This window comes from Hippocampus guttulatus, chromosome 14, assembly GCF_054856545.1.
Source record: "Hippocampus guttulatus isolate MCC_2025c chromosome 14, RoL_Hgut_1.0, whole genome shotgun sequence".
NCBI lineage: Eukaryota > Metazoa > Chordata > Actinopteri > Syngnathiformes > Syngnathidae > Hippocampus > Hippocampus guttulatus.
In genome coordinates, this window is record NC_141274.1 from 17,507,344 (window position 1) to 17,514,468 (window position 7,125).

A 7,125-nucleotide genomic window follows, 5' to 3' on the forward strand; every position below is an offset into this window, starting at 1 on the left:
TAGGTACTCATCAACGGGTGGGTACTTAGCCGCTGACAAAGACACAGCTGTCCTGCACAATCTCAAATGCGGTGTCGACATCATGGACCTGGAATTGCTCAGTTACTTTGTGCGTGAAGGTACAAGGAGATGGCCGATGGCTGTGTTTTATAACATCCTTGATATGGGTGCCACAAACGTCTGTTCTGTTGCACTTAAATTCCTGTGTTTTTCCACTTTTCCATTGAATTGCTAAGTGTGCATGCTCAGCCCTGGGCGTATTTGATTCTCAACAGCTCTCCACAATCATCCTGTTTTGTTGAGAAGTCTGTGGATTCCCTATTTTTTTGGTATTTTGCAGGATAACAACAATAAAAAAGATAGGCAAAAATATTGGTGTTTTGGTATATTTTGCTTTTGATATATATTTTACCCTCTTAGAAATACTGATCTTATTTTAATATTTCAGTTTATTTGAGCAAGTGTTTGTATACACAAATGTTTATCAATCATCCTTCAGCTGAGTCAAGAAACATTTTTACTTATTTACAGTAATCCCTCGTTTATCGCAGTTAATGGGGACCAAAACCACCCGCGATAAACGAAAATCCGCGAAGTAGCGTCCAATTAACATAAACAGGTAAAAAATATATATACCTGTATATATTTTTTAAAGTCCGCAAACGGTCCGCAAGAAGCTGCAAAACAACAGCGAGTTACACAGAGCAACGTACACAGTATTGTACTCCATGTATATGTAGAAAAAAAAATATTTTTTTAAATATGTTTGAAAAAATCCGCAATGCACTGAACCTGCGATAAATGAACCGCAAAGTAGCGAGGGATCACTGTATTTGCCATGAAAATTATTTTTATAATGGCCAGTCATTTTACGGAGGGCATACTTGCATATTGCCAATCCTAAAATTTTAGAGGACAGAGGAACAAAATTAGCACCCCACACATTTCAACAAACTGTATAGTTTGAAAAAGACTATTTTTATTTCACACAAAGTAAAAAAAAAAAGGTACCAAGCGGGACAAATGTTTCAAGCAAACAATTGTTCCACACAATCTTCACATCTCACATTTGTCACAAGGTGAAGTCCGCCTACATTTGTGACAAGTAAATTTGCCACAGGCTGCACAACAGCGAGTACTTCTGTTATTATTGCAGTGTAAGCCTGGCACTTATTCTTTATCTACTGACTCTCAACTTTCATCTTACGGCTCAGCTGTTTACGCTATTCCACTTGTATTTTTTCCTGCATCAGTCTCCTTTTGCGCTCCTCTGAAGGCTGAGTGGCTAAGTACCCACTCGATGAGTACCTAAAAATGCAATGGACAGTAATTAGGGTGTGACACATATTTGGTGTCTGTGGGGGGGAAACAGAGTGGAGACACTTGAGTGTCCCTCTTAGGAGTCTGAATGATTATAAAATATAGCTCCGTCTTTTTAGGCAATAGCAAGTAGATGATTACCTATCCCTGCCACCGAACAGCTGGTTGCACAAATGCGAACGCTTCTTTTTTGAAAAACTTGTCACCGTCACACCATTGAGAAAACGTACAAGGCGACCAAATTGGTTGCACTCACACCATGCCACCATGTAAACAGAACAACTTGAAATCAGCCTAGAAATCGGGAAAGATCCAATGTCTCTTGGGAGTGTAAATGTAAAACAACAGCCAGTAGTGTCTTCCTCACGTGCCCCCCTGTGGTGCATCAGTAATGGCGCCATTTACAAAACAAAGGCAGTTCTTCACACCGTTGCCTGGATGTTAGCCCTTATACTATGACCACAGTGGGATAGTCTTGGGGGAGATCCCAGGATAACCAAAAAGGGAGGACCGTGGGGTGAGGGGTGCTAGCACCGTGTCCCTCGGGGAGTTCTGTGCTTCAGAAGTATGGGGCCCCTGATACGGGCTGTTCGGTCCCTATACTGCCGATGTCAGAGTTTGGTTCGCATTGCCGGCAATAAGTCGGAATCGTGTCCAGTGAAGGTTGGACACCGCCAAGGCTGCCCTTTGTCGCCGATTCTGTTCCTCACCTTTATGGACAGAATTTCTAGGCGCAGCCGAAGTGTTGAGGGGGTCCGTTTTGGTGGCCTCAGTGTTGCATCTCTGCTTTTTGCAGATGATGTGGTACTGTTGGCTCCTTCAAGCAGGGATCTCCAACTCTCACTGGAGCATTTCACAGCTGAGTGTGAAGCGGTTGGGATAAAGATCAGCACCTCCAAATCTGAAACCATGGTCCTCAGTCGGAAAAGGGTGGAGTGCCCTCTCCGGGTCGGGGAGGAGATCTTGCCCCAAGTGGAGGATTTTAAGTATCTTGGGGTCTTGTTCACGAGTGAGGGCAGGAGGGAGCGAGAGATCGACAGGCGGATCGGTGCAGCGTCTGCTGTGATACAGACATTGTATCGGTCTGTCGTGGTAAAGAAGGAGCTGAGCGAAAGGGCGAAGCTCTCAATTTACCGGTCGATCTACGTCCCAATCCTCATCTATGGTCACGAGCTATGGGTCGTGACCGAAAGAACGAGATCCCGGATACAAGCGTCCGAAATGAGTTTTCTCCGCAGGGTGTCTGGGCTCTCCCTTAGAGATAAGGTGAGAAGCTCGGTCGTCCGGGAGGGGCTCAGATTAGACCCGCTTCTCCTCCACATCAAGAGGAGCCAGATGAGGTGGCTCGGGCATCTAATTAGGATGCCTCCTGGACGCCTCCCTGGCGAGGTGTTCCGGGCATGGTCCACTGGCAGGAGACCCCGGGGACGACCCAGGACACGCTGAAGAGACTATGTCACCCAGATGGCCTGGGAACGCCTCGGGATCCGCCAAGAAGAGCTCGAAGAAGTGGCTGGGGAGCTGGAAGTCTGTCCCCGCGACCCGGCCCCAGATAAGCGGTAGAAGATGGATGGAGGATTGCCACCTCTTTCCGTTAAAATTTTCGAGCTCGCTTATTGAACCAGTAGCTTCAAAGCAGCAGAGTTGACCATCAAAAACAAGGATATGAGACTAAAAATGCTATTGATATCCTTGTATGCTGCTGACATACTTTTCGAAGACTTAAATGCAGGAAAGAATGATCACATCTGCTCTTTAGTGCCCTAGTAGCTCCCTGGAGCCTTTACAAAAATGTTTGAAAATGGAAAAAGATGGGGGAGGGAACGAGATTGTTTGTTCACATTCTTCACGTTTTCCAGTGCTGTAAAAATGTGTAGAATAAATATTAAATTTCAACATTTCTGCCAACAAAGATCGCCATAGCCTGTGATGAACGTTTCAGGCGCCGACAGGTATGGCAGCCTCGGTCACACGCTCCCTAGTATTATCCCTGTTTTTGTCATTTTGGTTAGTTTTTGGCGACCCTGAGCGGCTTACTTACACGAGGGAAAAGTTGCTGCGCATTGGTGAGTCTACGCTCTGTCTTTTTTCACCAGCACACGAAAATCCACAAGGTTTTTCGGAGCTAATCGCGAGCGGAGCGGCTGCGCTGTACGGAGCATGGAAACGCCGCCGGAGGAGGGGGAAGCGAGCCGGCGTGCTCGTCAAGCTTCGGCAGCGCGGATTTCGAACCCCGCTCCCATCGATCTCTGCCAAACAAGATGGATGAACTTCTTCTCCTCACAAAGACCAACAAAACCTTTGCACGTTCTGCTGCGCTCTGCTTCACTGAAACCTGGCTCAGTGACCGCCACCCGGATTCCGGGCTACATCTACCCGGCTTCCGCCTTCTCCGAGCCGACCGCAACACGGAGCTATCAGGGAAATCGAAAGGTGGTGGGATTTGCTTCTATATCAACGAAGAATGGTGCACTGATGTCACGAAGCTCGACGCACACTGCAGCCCGGACCTGGAGTCGCTGTCTTTAAACTGCAAGCCATTCTACTCGCCACGTGAGTTCACCTCCTTTTTACTAGTCGGTGTTTACATTGCGCCACAAGCTAACGCTAACACAGCGATACAAACGCTAGCCGAACAAGTAAACAAACTCGAACTAAAATACCAGTCACCCCTGATAATTTTGGGCGATTTTAATAGAGCACATCTTAACCGTGAACTTCCCAGATATAAGCAGCACATCGACTGTTTCACCAGAGAAGGCAACATTCTAGACCACTGCTATACAACAATCAAAAATTCATACCGATCGGTCGCCCGTGCAGCATTGGGTCTTTCTGACCACAATTTAATCCACTTAATACCTACATACAGACAGAAACTCAAATGTGCTAAACCGGTTGTTAAGACTGTGAAAAAATGGACAGATGAAGCAAAGCTAGCTCTACAAGAATGCTTAGACTGCACTGATTGGGGCGTCTTTGAAACTTCAACGGACACACTGGATGAATACACAGACACTGTAACATCATACATCAGTTTCTGTGAGGACATGTGTGTACCAGCGAAGTCCTTCCGCTCCTTCAACAATAACAAGCCTTACTTTACTCCCAAACTCAGGCAACTCAGGAAAGAGAAAGAGGCCGCATTTAGAAGTGGAGATCGGGCACAGTACAAACACACCCGAAACCAATTGACAAAGGAAATTAACATCGCTAAGAGAAGCTATGCAGAGAGGCTGAAAAAACAGTTCTCTGCTAACGACTCTGCATCTGTGTGGAATGGCCTGAAAGCAATCACTAACTATAGAATGCCATCCCCCCCAAACAGTGAACAACAAGGGTCTTGCTAATGAACTAAACATGTTTTTCTGCCGATTTGAAAAGGACACCCCCATTTGCCACACACACCCACCTCTACCAGAAACTACTCTATCTACCCCCCCCCCACCCTCTTTTTCTCCACTACAGATCCACAAACAGGACGTGAGACAGCTCTTCAAGCAGCAGAAGATCAAGAAAGCTGCGGGGCCCGACAAAGTGTCCCCCTCCTGCCTGAAAGTCTGCGCTGACCAGCTGGCTGACCAGATGTACTTCACACAAATCTTCAACAGATCCCAGGAGCTGTGTGAGGTCCCATCCTGCTTCAAACAGTCTACCATCATCCCAGTTCCCAAGAAATCGGCAACATCGGAACTGAACGACTATAGGCCTGTCGCCCTGACGTCTGTGGTCATGAAGTCCTCTGAACGCCTTGTGCTGAACCACCTAAAGAACGTCACCGACCCCTGCTGGACCCTCTCCAGTTTGCCTACCGGGCAAACAGGTCTGTGGAAGACGCAGTCAACATAGGTCTGCACTACATCCTCGAGCACCTCGACAGCACAGGGACCTATGCAAGGATTCTGTTTGTGGATTTCAGCTCTGCATTCAACACCATCATCCCGGAACTCCTCACCCCCAAACTTCTCCACCTCGGTGTGTCCCCTCTGATCTGCCAGTGGATCCTCAGCTTCCTGACGGGACGGACACAACAGGTGAGACTGGGAGCAACAACATCATCAACACGCACCACGAGCACTGGAGCCCCACAGGGATGTGTCCTCTCTCCACTGCTCTTCTCCCTCTACACAAACGATTGCACCTCAACAAATCCAGCTGTCAAACTCATAAAGTTCGCAGACGACACCACGGTCATCGGTCTCATCAAAGACGGCGGCGAGTCTGCATACCGCCAACAAGTGGAGCAGCTGGAGCTCTGGTGCAGCCGACACAACCTCGGGCTGAACACGCTCAAGACTGTAGAGATGATCGTGGACTTCAGGAAACATTCTTCTCCACAGTTGCCCCTCACACTATCCAACTGCCCTGTGTCAACCGTCAAGACCTTCAAGTTCCTGGGAATCACAGTCTCCCAGGACATGAAGTGGGAAGTCAACACAATCACCATCCTGAAAAGGGCCCAGCAGAGGATGTACTTCCTGAGGCTGCTGAGGAAGCATGGCCTGCCACAGGAGGTGCTACGACAGTTCTACACGGCAGTCATCGAATCAATCCTGTGTTCTTCCATCACGGTTTGGTTTGGGGCCGCCACAAAAAAGGACAAAATCCGACTTCAACGGACAGTTAGGACGGCGGAAAAAAATCATTGGCACCGCCCTACCCACTCTTGAGGATTTGCACACTGCAAGAATCAAAACAAGGGCACGGAAAATCCTCCTGGATCCCCCACACCCTGCCCACCACCTTTTCCAGCTACTCCCCTCAGGCAGGCGCTACAGATCCATGCGCACCAAATCCAGTAGACACTTAAACAGCTTCTTCCCTCTAGCCATTAACTCCCTAAACAGTCACTGACACTCTTCTTGTACTACAAATACTGCTACTGGTCACTCTCAAATGGTTCAATGATTTTCTGCACCAACTGTACAAACTGTCATAGTATTGTATTCTACCACTGTTCACTTTTGCTCTGCTTGATACTTTGCACATTGCCTCACAATTGTCACTGGGTGGTACCACCGCACTACGGTTCACTTACATTACGAAATGTCCTTGCATACCTATTTGGCATCTCCTTGTTTACGATAATACTAATGCAGCGTATTATACCGGAGACAAATTCCTTGTGTGTTCTACATACTTGGCCAATAAAGATGATTCTGATTCTGATTCTTTTAGCTGCTAATATGAGCCGGCATCCCGCCCTGCTAATTATTAGCGCCCATGACTTAGATGGTAATAAGCATGGAGCTGTTGGGAAAGAGAGCAAGACAAAGACTTTCAAGAAGGTTGATGTGATGGAAGACATGAGGGCAGTTGGGTGTTTAGAGAGTAAGATGCAGAAGATGGGTTCCGATGTGAAAGGACGACACACTGTGGCAACCCCTGACAGGACAAGTGGAAAGGGGAAAAAAATGTCAACTTCATGTTTCGACTTCATTAAACATGCTATCATATGCCATTCCAGAAAGTTATGACACAGTGATATCACGTTTGATACCTTTCTTGTTCTGGCTCTCGGCGAAGGCGGACACTTTTTGCTCTGCATGAGTCAGCTGGACTCTCAGCACTATGGATACAATTTTTTAGATGAAAAGAGCAGGCGGTGGGGAGCCTTCTTGCCCCTCAGGGACATTTGCTGCTGGGTACACCTTAGATCAGGTGTGGCCAACCAGTCAGAGACCAAGAGCCTTTTTTTATTTTATTTTATTTTTTTACTTTTACTGTGTTACTGCAAAGAGCCACATCATACACATGGGCACACATAAACATCACCCCCCGCCCCCTTCACAGACACACCATACA